This window comes from Psammomys obesus, unplaced genomic scaffold (genome assembly GCF_907164565.1).
Source record: "Psammomys obesus unplaced genomic scaffold, mPsaObe1.curated_primary_1811, whole genome shotgun sequence".
NCBI classification, from domain to species: Eukaryota; Metazoa; Chordata; class Mammalia; order Rodentia; family Muridae; genus Psammomys; species Psammomys obesus.
In genome coordinates this window covers 4069300-4084130 of record NW_026590486.1, presented here as the reverse complement: position 1 = coordinate 4084130, position 14831 = coordinate 4069300, and positions in this window count along the sequence as shown.

Below are 14831 nucleotides of genomic sequence, written 5' to 3'. Positions count from 1 at the left end.
CATGCTTACTTCAAGATCCAGCTATAGCACTCCTAGGTATATATCCAAAACTTGCTCAAGTATACAAGAAGAACATTTGTTCAACCATGTTTTTAACATCTTTATTTGTAATAGCCAGAATCTGCAAACAAACCAGATGTCCCTCAACTAAGGAATGGATACAGAATTGTGGTACATTTACACATGGAATACTACTCAGCAATTAAAAATAAGAAAATCATGAAATTTACAGGCAAATGGTGGGAACTAGAAAAGATCATCCTGAGTGAGGTATCCCAGAAGCAGAAAGACATACATGGTATATACTCAATTATAAGTGGATATTAGACATATAATATAGGGTACACATACTAAAATTTTACACCTAAAAAAGGTAATCAAGGAGGGTCCTGGGTAAGATGATCAATCCTCATTCAGAAATGCAAATGGGATAGACATTGGAAGAGGGAGAAAACAGGGAACAGTTCAGGACCTTACCACGGCGGGGAGTGGTTTCTCAAAGACTACCCAGCAGGTTATCAAGCAGATGTTGAGACTACTAGCCAAACTTTGGGTAGAGAGCAGGGACTCTTATGAAAGAAGGGGGAGATAGAAAGACCGGGAGGGTACTGGAGTGCCACAAGGAGAGTAAGAGAACCAAGAAATCTGGGCCCAGGGTTATTTTCTGAGACTGATACTCCAAATAAGGACCATGCATAGAGATAACCTAGAACTCCTGTACAGATGTAGCCCATGGCAGCTCAGTCTCCAAATGGGTTCCCTAGTAAGAGGAATAGGAGCTTTCTCTGACATGAACTCAGTGGCTGGCTCTTTGATCATCTCCCCATGAGGCAGGGGCAGCCAGATCAGACCACAGAGAAAGACTATGAAAGACAGTCCTGATGAGGCCTGATAGGTTAGGGTCAGATGGAAGGGAGGAAGTCCTCCCCTATAGGGAGGGTCATGTGAAAAGAAGAGGTTGGGAAGGTAGAATTGGAAGGAAATGAGGGAGAAGGCTACTGCTGGGATACAAAGTGAATAAATTGTAATAATTAAATAATTTAAAGAATATAACAATGAAAAAATAAAAACAAAACAAAAAGCCAAACAAACTAGGAAATTATGAAAATTGCAGGCAAATGGATGGAACTAGAAAAGATCATCCTGAGTGAGGTATCCCAGAAGCAGAAAGATTCACACGGTATTTACTCACTTATAAGTTGATACTAGCCATAATAAAATTTAGGATAAACATACTAAGATCTACAGACCTAAAGAAGCTAAACAGTCAAACTAAGGACAGAATGCGGGGAGTCTTGTGGAAGGAGAGGAAATAGAAGGTTCCAAAGGGGACAGGAGCCCCTCAACAGGACCAACAAAGCCACAAAACCTGGGGCCATGAAAACGATGGAAAATGATGCATCAACCTAAGACATAGAGAGGACATAGACCCCTGATCAGATGTAGTTCATGGGCAGCTCAGTCTCCATGTGGGTTCCCTGGTAAGAGCAGAAGAGCTGTCTCTGACATGAACTCAGTTGCCTGATTCTTGATCACTTCTCCCTGCTGGGGAAGACTAGCCAGCCCACAGTGGAAGATGATCTAACAGTCCTGATGGGACCTGATAGGTTACAATCTGACATTAGGGGAGGAGGACTTCCCCTATCAGTGGACTAGGGAAGAGGGAAAGTGTAGGAGGAGAGAGAGAGGGTGGTTCCAGGAGGAGATGAAGGAGGGGGCAACAACTAGGATACAAAGTGAATAAATTGTATGTAAATAATAATAATAATAATAATAATATCTATCCTACAGTAATCAAATGAGAGTATCAGTTTTGTTTTCTAAGTCAAAACCACAAATACAGAGCTAAAAATCTCTTTGATTCCACTATACCCAAAGTTGAGTCAGTCTTCACTGAAGACTATATATAGTTAGTTCCAGATGCAACAGGAAACAACAATACAAACCCCTAAAGAACACATGCTCCTATCCTACCTCTTGGTCCTACCCTCTTTTTCTAGACTGGATTTGATGTCCAGTCCCTGCTTGGGTCAGCTGGGATACAGAAGCAAACCTTTTGCCTGGATCTAGACAGCATGTACTGTCCTTCTGAAAAGAAATTTAAACAGCATTGGCTTAAGTGATTTATGTCCTCGTAATTTTTCTGAACTAGAAATTAGGCCCATTTTAATTGTTCCCCATAAAGATACCATTGATCAATTTACACCGAGTTATTTTCATTATAAGAGAAAAACAAAAAAACAAACAAAAAACTAAACTAAACTCTGGGGTTCTTATGTTGCACAGCAGAACCTCTGGCATTCCTTGGAACTCAGGACAAGACCATAGGGGCTGTGGGAAAAACCAAAGGCTGGAGGACTTTGCATTCCATTCAGATTGTTTGGGAGCTGCCAAGTCCTTTAGGCCACTCTGCTGAGACCTGCTAAGATGTGTCTGGCAACCTCCCACCCCTTTTCCTCCTCTGGAGAGGGTTCAAGCAATACATGACTGTATTCTAACTTTTAAAATAGTTGACAGGAATTTTATCTCCCATTCATTGGCTCTCTTTACATTACTTCCTATGCATCTAAAGTAGCAGAGCTATGGTTCTGAATCTTTTATTTCTCTTGGTCTTAACAAACATCTCAATGATTGTACAACATTCCTTGTTTCAAAAGAATGAGGAAAACCTATATTAATTTCACTCTCTCACTTGGGGTTGCAAACCTTTTCAATGAGAAGCCCAAGTTTCCTTCCTTTAATTTCTATTTAAAGATTTTTTTCTTGACTCAAGGTGATAACATGGAGATAATTTTTCTGCTTTTGATAAATGGTGCTAGAAGATCATGTATACTCTCTGGGTTCAAAAGCAAAGCCTATAATTTTTCTGAAAAGATGACTCTGAACAAGTGCATGTGTATAAATGTTACGTTTTCACATTTTGCCTGCAACTGCAATGATTATTCAAGCCAGGAGAGCTTTCTTTTAAGCAAGAACATGACTCGTCTCATTTTTCGTTCACAGGCACGCCTTCCTCTCACCATGAAGGGAGAAGCTTCTTTTGGAGGCAGTGACAAATCTTAGGGCCTGTGTTGTACTCATCTTGCATGCAGTGCTCCCATTGAGGCCATTTAATCTGATTGATGTCAGCCATTGCTCTGTGCACAGAATGTGCTACTCAGCATCAAGGGGACTCATTCATTCCTCAATTCACATTGCCTTGACACTCACAGCCTTCAATTTGTTTCAGCTTCTGATTTCTTTGCTTTCTCTTTCCTCTCCATCTACAAAAAGTATGTGTTTTCTTTATTCAGAGTAAAACAACTCTTACTAGAGTCCCAACATTACCACTGGGAAATTCAGACTATCACTTTGCCTTGGTAATTAGGTTTTCCTAATTAAAGTTGCTGTATACAGCCAGGTATGAAGAAATAATATATCAGGACAAATCTCAGATAAAATGTTGATTGGGAGGTCATTATTAAACATAAGCACTATTTTTAGTAGATGTGACTATAGAGATCATCAATTTTTTTCTTACAGATATTTTACATCTCCTCAATTAAAGATTGAAATTAATGTATCTGTTCAAAGCACTTAGAAGAGTATATTCATAATAAATTTTATGCAAACATTAATATTCTTATTACCACTTCTACAATTGCTGATACTACTTTCTTTTCACACTTTATTCTTCATGGGCCATGTGAGAAAAGATTTCTTTAAACTCCCAGTATATACTTAAAGATTGTCTTTTATGAATCTACAAATACGTTATTTTATTTGTGACTTATCCAAATCTAAAAAAAAAATTGTCTGTTTATATATAAAATATATTTTTTTCTTTACCTTCTCCAATGACTGAGCTTCATGTTAGGTGACAGATGTTTACGTCTCTTGCAAGCATCAAAGTGGCAGTGAAATGATCCATGTGAGATTAAGAATAAAATTTGGCTCAGCAAAATTTAGCAGGTGCTGGGTCAAAACTTCTGAGTCTGCTCCCTAGTGACTTATTTTTTATACATTTAAACACAATAACACTTTAGAAAAAAGATGATGTCACAATCATCACAACAAAGCTTTTGGCATGGCTGCTTTAAACTCCTTTGCAAAGTGCATCTTTTTAGGAAAGCACCTGTGGCCTGTACATATTTTCTACATAAACAGTTTTGACATTGCAGTTCTTAACCAATGCTCCCTTTGCTGATAAACCATATAAGACACAGGGAGACTGTCTAACGGTTTATTATATTCTCTAGAATGGGTTTGAGGACTTGCTTGTTTTCTCCCAAGAAGAAGTGGCAAAGGCTTTATAGAACCTGGATATGGGAAGTACAGAACAAGCTAATTTTCATCTTCAAACAGTTTCCAGCCACAGACATCCCCCAGTTGTTTGATCACAGCATATATCTTTCTGTTTATAAATTCATCAAACTTCAATGATTTCCGGTGAGCTTCAAAAATGCTAATACTTTTAACATTTTTTTCTCCCTGTTCACACAGTCATGTACACGGACATGTGCACACACACAAACACACACACATATACACACCAGCAAGATATTTCAGAAAGATAGTTCTATAGCCTTGTTAGGAGCTCCAAGCTACATCTTAATTTCTTAAGATCAAACTGATGCACGTTTCTGTGTTCCTAACCACTGTTTTAGATGTGGAAGACTGACTTCCATGCCAAGCTAGTTTTAGCTAGGTGAACACTTTGCTCTTCAGACACTTACCAGTTTACTTTTTAATTTGACATTACTTCTAAAAGCATGCATTCAGGTAAGATCAATTTAAGAATAAAATCTGAATTTGTAAAAATGTTTTTTTCTTTTTAATTTATTACAGTTTATTCACATTGTATCCCCGCTGTAGCCCCCTTCATCATCCCCTTTTAATCTCACCCTCCCTCCCTCCATCATCTCCTCCCATGCCCCTCCCCAAGTCCACTGATAGGGGAAGTCCTCTTCCCCTTCCCTCTGACCCTAACCTATTAGGTCTTATCAGGAATGGCTGCATTGTCTTCATCTGTGGCCTGGTAAGGCTGTTTCCCTTCCCCCTCAGGGGGAGGTGATCAAAGAGCTAGCCACTGAATTCATGTCAGAGACAACCTCTGCTCCCCTTACTAGGGAAATCACTTGGAGACTGAGCTGCCATGGGCTACATCTGTACAGGGGTTTTAGGTTATCTTCATGCATGGTCCATTTGTAAAAATGTTTTTACTGCAGGGACTATTTCTGACAGGAACTCAATGGTAGGCTCTTTGGCCTCCCCACCCCCAAGGGAGGAGCAGTCCTGGTAGGCCTCAGAGGAGGACTTTGCAACCAGTCCTGAAGATACCTGATAAGCTAGGGTCAGATGAAAGGGGAGGAGGTCCTCCCCAATCAGTGGACTTGGAAAGGGACAGGGAGGAGATGAGGGACGGAGGGTGAGATTGGGAGGGAATGAGGGAGTGGGATACAGCAGGGATACAGAGTTAATAAAATGTAATTAATAATAAAAAATAAAATAAAATAAAAATAAAAAATGTTTTTACTGAAGCTCAGTACTGTGTGTACTGTGTGACCAATACACTGAACCTGAAACACTGAAAAACAAAACTTCTTGAGGATGGAAGCCACTCCTTCCTCATTCTTGCTTCTCTACTCTTGCCCCTGGCACTGAGTAAATGTTCAGGAAGTTACTTGATTGGTGGAGTTAAATGACAGAAATGAACTGAGGTGTCCTGGTAGAGGAAGAGATGCTTTAATGTGCCTTAGCTTTCAAGTTCCCCTGGAATTTGCCCCTGTAGAACCAATTAGAGGGTTTTCCATGACTCATGATCATTTTTGCCTTTTTGAAGTAGAATTTTTCTAGATCTGTTTATCATTATGAACCACTGCCTTCTATTCTAGTGATTGTGGAGAATTGATACTAGGGACTGTAAAGTAGTCCCTGGCTCTAGAAGCAATATGGGGAAGTATGTCCAGAAAAAGAAAAAAAAAATTCAAGGAAAATCAGCCGGTCTATACCTCTGCCTTTATCTGAAAATAATTTCATCCATTTTAATAAATTTAACAATATTAATTTTTTAAACTGTGTTAAGAAATGTAGTCTCGATATAGATAAGTGTAGCTCTAACCTCCAATCAAAGAAACTTAATTTTATGTCATGTGGAAAACATTACAACCACAACTAGTCAAAATATAAAGAACAACTGCTGATGGAGTGTTCAATTTCAACAGGTGCATCTACAACAAAACCTACACATACAGCTCTTGAAACCTTATGGGAGATGGGGAGGAAGTCTATAAGAACCAGAGAACTAGGATGTCAACTGTAAAATAGTGTCTTCTGTTTATGACAAGGTGGCTGCATGAGTAAATCTCTAGCAATTTGATTACCCTAAAATGACCTGAAAAATAACAACCCTGCTGATATGCCAACATGGATGGAGAAATCTGACAAGACCACACACCTACATGAAAAGCTATAGAAAATTAATGATTGTCTGGAGAAGAAGAACCAGTGTTTTCTTGCAATGGTCCCATTTATTGGTTGTCTAATATCAAGAGGTCATCCCTAAAAACATGTAAATACAAGCAATATTAAAACTTAACAGGATATATGTATATTTGTATGTAAATGTACATGTAAAAATAATAATTAGAAAAAAACAGGTAAAATGATTTCACAAAAGAAACTAGACATACATTTCTAAATAAAACATTATATAAAACTGTTGTGTAACATGGAATGCATGGCTGAGCATTAAAAATTAGTATACATACTACATTATATGTCTAAAACCCACTTATAAATGAGTATATACCATGTGTGTCTTTCTGCTTCTGGGATACCTCACTAAGGATGATCTTTTCTAGTCCTCACCATTTGCCTGTAAATTTCATGATTTCCTTGTTTTTAATTACTGAGTAGTATTGTGTAAATGTACCACAATTTCTCCATCCATTTCTCAGCTGAGGGACATCTGGGTTGTTTCCAGATTCTGGCTATTACAAATAAAGCTGCTATAAACATAGATCAGCAAATGTCCTTGTTGTTATACACCTAGGAGTGGTATAGCTGGATCGTGAGGAAGCACTATTCCTAATTGTCTGAGAAAACACCAGATTGATTTCCAAAGTGGTTGTACAGGTTTACATTCCCATAGCCAGTCCTGATGAGACTTGATAGGCTAGGGTCAGAGGGAAGTGGAGGAGGACCTCCTTTGTCAGTAGACTTGGGGAAGGGGGTGGGAGGAGATGAGGGAGGGAGGATGAGATTAGGAAGGGAGGTACCGCAGAGATACAAACTGAACAAACTGTAATTTATAAATATATAAATAAACTTTTTTCAAAAAGTTGTACAAAAAAAGAATTAGAATCATCACTTTGCCCATGTGCTTTGTCCTGGTGGACCTAAGATACAAAACACACATCCTACTACACAGCAATTTCTAGGTGGTGATCAATTGTGCCATGGATAATGACCATTATCTCTTGCCTAGAACACTGGAGATATTTCGATGAAAGACTCTTTGGGCATGTACCTCCATCAAGTGGCAATTGCTTTTATTTATTTGAAAATTTATAATATAATGCTTCACATTTTTATATTGTGTATATGCAGAATGGACCTAAATGTAGAAAGGCTTACAGCGCATACATTTTTGCTACCCTGATTAACAGAATAAATAGGAAATTACAAGGATCAAGTTAGGGAAGTACAAGAGTAAAACATTTTTGTGGGGGGAGATTCAAGATGGGGGCACTGGGAGGAAACTGTGTCTGAGGAGCAAGACAGCAGTGACTGCACAGCAACCAACAGACTTAACTCTGGGCCCTAAAACAGCAGCGATTGTGTTTCCCAGATGAGATTAAACCCCATAGTGTGGGAAGCAATCAGGTTCAGGTCACCCAGATAAACCCCAGAAGAGTTCCTGGGTCCTGGCAGGAGCTTGGTTACCAGCCCAGATCAACATGCCTACGTACTCTTATCACTATCCCAGCATGAACTGTGGGCACCACATAACAGAGACTGGGATTTCCAGTCGAGAGAAAACCCTACAGTAAAGGAAGCAATTGGAACTGACCTCAGGTCACACAGACAATCCCTGGAAAAGGTCTCGGGATCCAGTGGGTGCTCAGCTGCCAGCCCAGAGTCCTGCCTGCATGCCTGACTCACTGTAACAGACAGAACTCTGGGCACCAGGGCACCAGAGACTGGGTTTCCATGTCAGGAGGAAAACCCACAGTGAGGGAAACATCAGGACCAACCTCAAGGTACTCAGCCAACATCCCCCTCCCCAAGAAAAGTTCTCAGAAAAGTTTGCAGGTCCCTGCAGGTATTCAGTAGGCAGCACAGAGCTACTTGCCTGTGCCTGCTTGCTCTACTAACCATCTCAGATGGAACTGTAGACCCCCAAAACACCACAGACTGGGTATCCCTGCCAAGAGGAAACTCTACAGTGGAGGAAACATCAGGTCCAACCTCAGTACACCCTGCTCCAGAAAAGTCTCTGGGTTCTTGCAGGCTCCAAGTTCTAGCCTCCTGCTCCACACAGGACTGCTGCACTCACTTGCCACTAGTTACCGCTTAGGTACTAGGGCACAGAGTTCCAACCTCAGATCTATAGAAGCCTCAGAGCCACTGGATCAGCTCCCAGATACTGCTCCAAGGTGCAACCAGTCATCCCTAGCTAAACTGACCAAACCATAAAGTGCCCTGGTTCTTCAAGAGGGCTACGCCCAACAAACACAGTTTAAGAGCAGCAGCAACAGTTCACTAAATTCAGAGCAAGAAAACTAGTGGCAGGGTAGCTGTCTCCAGAACTTCTCCTGTTGAGAGGACAGACCCCCTCATTACCAATGACCATAGTTACCACACAGGCCCATACACATGAGGTGAGCTGTGGCAATTCCTGAGAAGCACCACCAATCAGATGATCATGAAAAGAAGCAGACATACCCAAGAGGAGTAGACGGCTGGAAATAATCAAACTCAGGGCTGAAATAAATGAAACTATTTAAAGAATCAATGAAACCAAGTGCTACTTCTTTGAGAAAATCAACAATGTAGACAAACCCTTAGCCAAACTTACTAAAAGACAGTAAGACAATATCCAAATCAGCAAAATCAGAAATGAAAATGGGGACATAACAACAGACACTGAAGAAATCCAATCATTATGTCTTACTTCAAAAGCCTATATGCCACAAATTTTGAAAATCTAAATGAAATGGACAATATAAAATGGAAATAGGATAATCGATTCCTATTATCAAAGCTGATTCAAGACCAGGTAAATCAATTAAATAGGCCTATATCCCCTAATGAAATAGAAGCTGTCATTGAAAGTCTCCCATCCCAAAAAAGCTAAGGGCCAGATAGTTTCAGCACAGAATTCTACCAGACCTTCAAAGAACTAGCACCAATACTCTTCAAACTATTCCACAAAATAGAAACAGAAGGAACATTACCAAACTCATTCTATGAAGCCACAGTCACCTTGATATCTAAAACTCACAAAGACCAAACAAAGAAAGATAATTTCAGGCCAATCTCTTAAGAACACTGATGCAAAAATAACCAACAAAAATACTCACAAACAGAATCCAAGAACACATCAAAGATATCATCCAGTATGACCAAGTAGGCTTCATCGCAGGTATGCAGGGGTGGTTCAACATATGCAAACCATCAACATAACCCACCATATAAACAAACTGAAAGAAAAAAAAAACACATGATAATGTCCTTAGATGCTGAAAAAACATTTGATAATAGTAAAGGCAATATACAGCAAGCTTATAGCATCAAACTAAATGGAGAGAAACTTAAATCAATCCTACTGAAACCAGGAACAAGGTACTCTCTCCATATCTCTTTAACAAGTTTTAGCTAAAGCAATAAGACACTTAAAGGAGATCTACGGGTATACACATTGGAATGGAAGAAATCAAAGTATCACTATTTGCAGATGATATGATAGAATACTTGAATGACCCCAAAAATTCTACCAGGGAACTCCTTCAGCTGATAAACACTTTCAGCAAAATGGCTGGGAAAAAAATTAACTCAAAAAAATCAGTAGCCCTCCTTTATACAAAAGACAAATGGACTGAGACAGCAATTCAGGAAACAACACCCTTCACAATAGCCACAAAGGACATAAAGTACCTTGGTGTGACTCTAACCAAGCAAGTCAAAAACTTGTATTAAAAAAAAAAAACAAAAAACAACTTCCCATCCCCTTCTTCATGCATGCCCCTCCCCAAGTCCACTGATAGGGGAGGTCTTCCTCTCCTTCCTTCTGATCTTAGTCTATCAGATCTCATCAGGAGTGGCTACATTATCATCTTCTGTGGCCTGGTAAGGCTGCGCCCCCCCCCCTCAGGGGGAGGTGATCAAAGAGCAGGCCAATCAGATTATGTCAGAGGCAGTCCCTCTTCCCATTACTATGTAATCCACTTGGACATTAAACTCCCATGGGCTACATCTGTGCAGGGGTTCTGGTTATCTCCATGCATGGTACTTGGTTGGAGTATGAGTCTCTGGGAAGACCCTTGTGTTCAAATTTATGGTTCTCTTGCTCTCCTTGTGGAGCTCCTGTCCTCTCCAGATCTTACTATTTCCCACTTCTTACATAAGATTCCATGCACACTGCCCAACAGTTGGCCCTAAGTCTCAGCATCTGTTTTGATAGTCTGCAGGGCAGAGCCTTTCAGAGGCCCTTAGTAGAAGGTTTCTAGCTTGTTTCCTGTTTTCTTCTTCTTCTGAAGTCCTTCCTCTTTGCCTTTCAGGATGGGGATTGAGCATTTTAGTCAGGGTCTTCTCTCTTGATTAGTTTCTTTAGATGTACAGATTTTAGTAGGTTTATCCTATAGTACATGTCTATATGAGTGAGTATATACTGTGTGTGTCTTTCTGATTCTGGGACAGCTGATGGGGTCGGGAGGGAAGGAAGGAGGGGCTTTTGGGGGGATACAAAGTGAATAAAGTATAATTAATAAAAATTTAAAAAGCAGAGGAAGACAATGAAGCCACTCCTGATGAGACCTGATAGAATAGGATCAGAAGGAAGGAGTGGAGGCGGGGGGGCGGAGCCAAGATGGCGACTAGCACACACAGTTTCCAAGCTGTGGAAGAGAAAAAGTTCTGAGTTGATGAGTGGAAGAACTTCTGAAGCCAGGGAAACAACGGAGAGACTTTCTAAACAACAGGGAACATCGCCGGAGGTGAAAACCTTGGTCTAGGGTCACCCAGGGACTTGTTTGGGGAAGGTGAGAAACGATCCATTGATCTCTCAGCACTCCCCTCCCCCGACCTCCCTCCTCCTCGGCACAGCGGACTCGCCTTTCTCAGCGCAGACCTAACTGCCTGGGGCCTGCAGCCACTGAGGCTGAGCCCCAAGTCCTTTATCGGCAAAGGCCAGCAGTACTGTGTCTCGGAGCCCCAGATTCACGCGCGGCAGCTGCACCATCCTCCCAGGGCCCGAGTCTGCTAGACGCCATACTAGCTCCGCAGGATCGCGATCACTGACGGTACGGCCCGCCCAATACCACAGTGACAGAGAATACGCTATATACTCACCAAAACCAGACAGAAACGCCATACAAGCTAGACACACCAGGCGCTGGGCCTCCGAAGCTTGGAGAGCACAGTAAAGAGACCCCAGGACTTCCCAGAAAGCATCTGGACTAGCAACCCAGTCTCCAGTTACAGCGGGACTTTCTAACCTGGCGGCGGAGCAGCACTGAGCTGGCGGGGCACATCAGCCCTCCAGTTTAAGACTAACCAGGGCCAAACCAGAGAACAGAAAGGCTGGTTACCCCGATTCCCACTGACGTGACCACCCTGAAATCTCCAGCTGCAGCAAGACCTCATAACCTGGCAGTGACAGCAGCACGGAACTGGCGGAGCACATCAAAGAAGCAGGGCCAAACCAGAGAGCAGACAGCCCAGATACGCCGATTTCTGCCAAGTGTCCTGCCTGTAAGTGAGTGCACCCTTGAGAATCTGCAGCTCCACTGATCCTGGCTTCTTCTAAAACAGAAGCCAGGCATCGAACCCCCTCCCACCCATATACCCACTTTGGGAAACAGAGGGGCACTTGGAACATTGAAGTTCCTGCTCGGTGGGTCTAATTGAGGAGTTAAGGCAGTTAATGCCAGAAATTGCGCTGCGATCATCACTAGCGCCTGCGACATATACATTGCAGAGCCCCTCCCACACACTCAAGGGTTCAACATTAGCCATCACTCTGTCCCTCGAGACACACGCCCACACCCACTTACACACACACACACACATATACACACACACGCACGCACGCTTGCATTTGCCTCTGTTTGCGCCTGCGTACTTTCCTCCCACAGGTACAGCTAGTCCTCAGCATACGCTAAGGACACGGGACCTCTCTCAACTTCCTGAAGAATTCTCCAGACTCGAGAGAGAGACAGTACCAGTCTGATCGGCTGAATCCAAAAACAAACAGGGAAGGTCTCAGATAAGCCAATGGCCAGGGGTAGGCGAAAGAACATTTCCAACATAAATCAGGACATCATGACTTCACCAGCAAACCCCAAAATCGATGGATATTCCAATTCATCAGAAGCACAGGAAAATGACCTTAAAGCCATGCTTGCTCAATTATTTGAGGCTCATAAGGAGGAAATGAACAAATCTTTCAAAGAGATGGCCAGTCAATTGGAGGTAAAGAAAGAAGAAATAGACAAAACCCTTAAAGAAACACAGGCAAACATAGCCAAACAAATAGAGGCACAAGTAGAGAAGAAATTAGTGGCATACAAAAAGGAAATGAACAAAGAAATAGAGTCCATCGTAGAGAGACAGGAATCCAAATTCAAACACATAAAAGAAATGGTGCAAGGCATGCAAACAGAATTAGAATCAATAAAGAAAACACAAAGTGAGAAAACTCTTGAGCTGGAGAACTTGGAGAAAAGATCAGGAACCACAAAAGTAAGCATCACCAACAGAATACAAGAGATGGAAGAGAGAATCTCTGGAGCTGAAGACACACTTGCAGAAATTGATACTTCTCTCAAAGAAAAAGTAAAATCAGAAAAATTCCAATCACAAAATATCCAAGAAATCAAGGATGCTATGAAAAGACAAAATCTAAGAATAATAGGAATTGATGAAAAAGAAGACTCCAGGCTCCAAGGTCCAGAAAATATTTTCAAAAAAATCATAGAAGAAAATTTTCCCAACTTAAAGAAAGAGATGTCCATAAATATACAAGAGGCCTACAGAACACCAAATAGACTAGACCAGAAAAGAAACACATCACGTCACATCATAGTCAAAACACTAAATCTACAGAACAAAGAAAAGATATTAAAAGCAGCAAGGGAAAAAGGCCAAGTAACATATGAAGGTAGACCTATCAGAATCACACCAGACTTCTCATCAGAAACTATGAAAGCCAGAAGGGCCTGGGCAAGCATCATTCAGACTCTAAGAGATCACAAATGTCAACCCAGACTACTATACCCTGCAAAGCTTTCAATCAACATAGATGGAGAAAACAAAATATTCCATGACAAAACTAAATTTACGCAATATCTATACAGCAAACCAACCCTACAGAAGATACTAGAAGGAAAACTCCAATCCAACGAAAACGAATTCACCCAAGAAAACAGGGCATACAGATAATGTCCCAACAAAAATGAAAAGAAAACAAGCAATGAAACAAGGTAAGATCATCGACTCCATTACACAAGGAACTAACATGCATTGGTCAATATTATCTATCAATATTAATGGACTCAACTCACCAATAAAAAGACACAGGCTAACAGAATGGTTACGGAAACAGGACCCAACATTCTGTTGCATCCAAGAAACACACCTATGCAACAAAGATAAACACTACCTCAGAGTAAAGGGCTGGAAAAATGTTTTTCAAGCAAATGGTTCCAGAAAACAAGCTGGAGTAGCCATCCTAATATCTAATAAAATAGACTTTCAACCCAAGTTAATCAAAAAAGATAAGGAGGGCCACTATATTCTCATCAAAGGAAAAATCCAACAAGAGGACATCACAATTTTGAATATCTATGCCCCAAATACAAGAGCACCTACATTCGTAAATGAAACAATATTAAAGCTTAAATCATACATTGATCCTAATACCTTAATAGTGGGAGACTTCAACACCCCACTCTCATCGAGGGACAGATCAACCAGACAGACACCAAATAGGGAAATGAAAGCACTCACAGAATCCCTAAATCAAATGGACCTAATAGATGTCTACAGATCTTTGCACCTAAACTCAAAAGAGTACACCTTCTTTTCAGCACCGCATGGAACCTTCTCCAAAATAGACCATATAGTTGGTCACAAAGCAAGCCTCAACAGATACAAAAGGATTGAAATAATCCCTTGTATACTATCTGACCACCATGGACTAAAGCTGGACATCAACAACAACAGAAACAACAAAAAGCCGACACGCACATGGAAACTGAACAACTTACTACTCAATGACAGCTGGGTCAAGGAAGAAATAAAGAAAGAAATTAAAGACTTTCTAGAATTCAATGAAAATGAAGGCACAACATACCCAAATTTATGGGACACATTGAAAGCAGTGCTCAGAGGAAAATTTATAGCACTAAGTGCCTACAAGAAGAAATCTGTAACATCACATACAAACAACTTAATGGCCCAACTGAAAAACCTAGAAAAAAAAGAAGCAGATACACCCAAGAGGAGCAGACGGCTGGAAATAATCAAAGTAAGGGCAGAAATCAATCAATTAGAAACAAATAAAATTATCCAAAGAATCAATGAAACAAAAAGCTGGTTCTTTGAGAAAATCAACAAGATAGACAAAC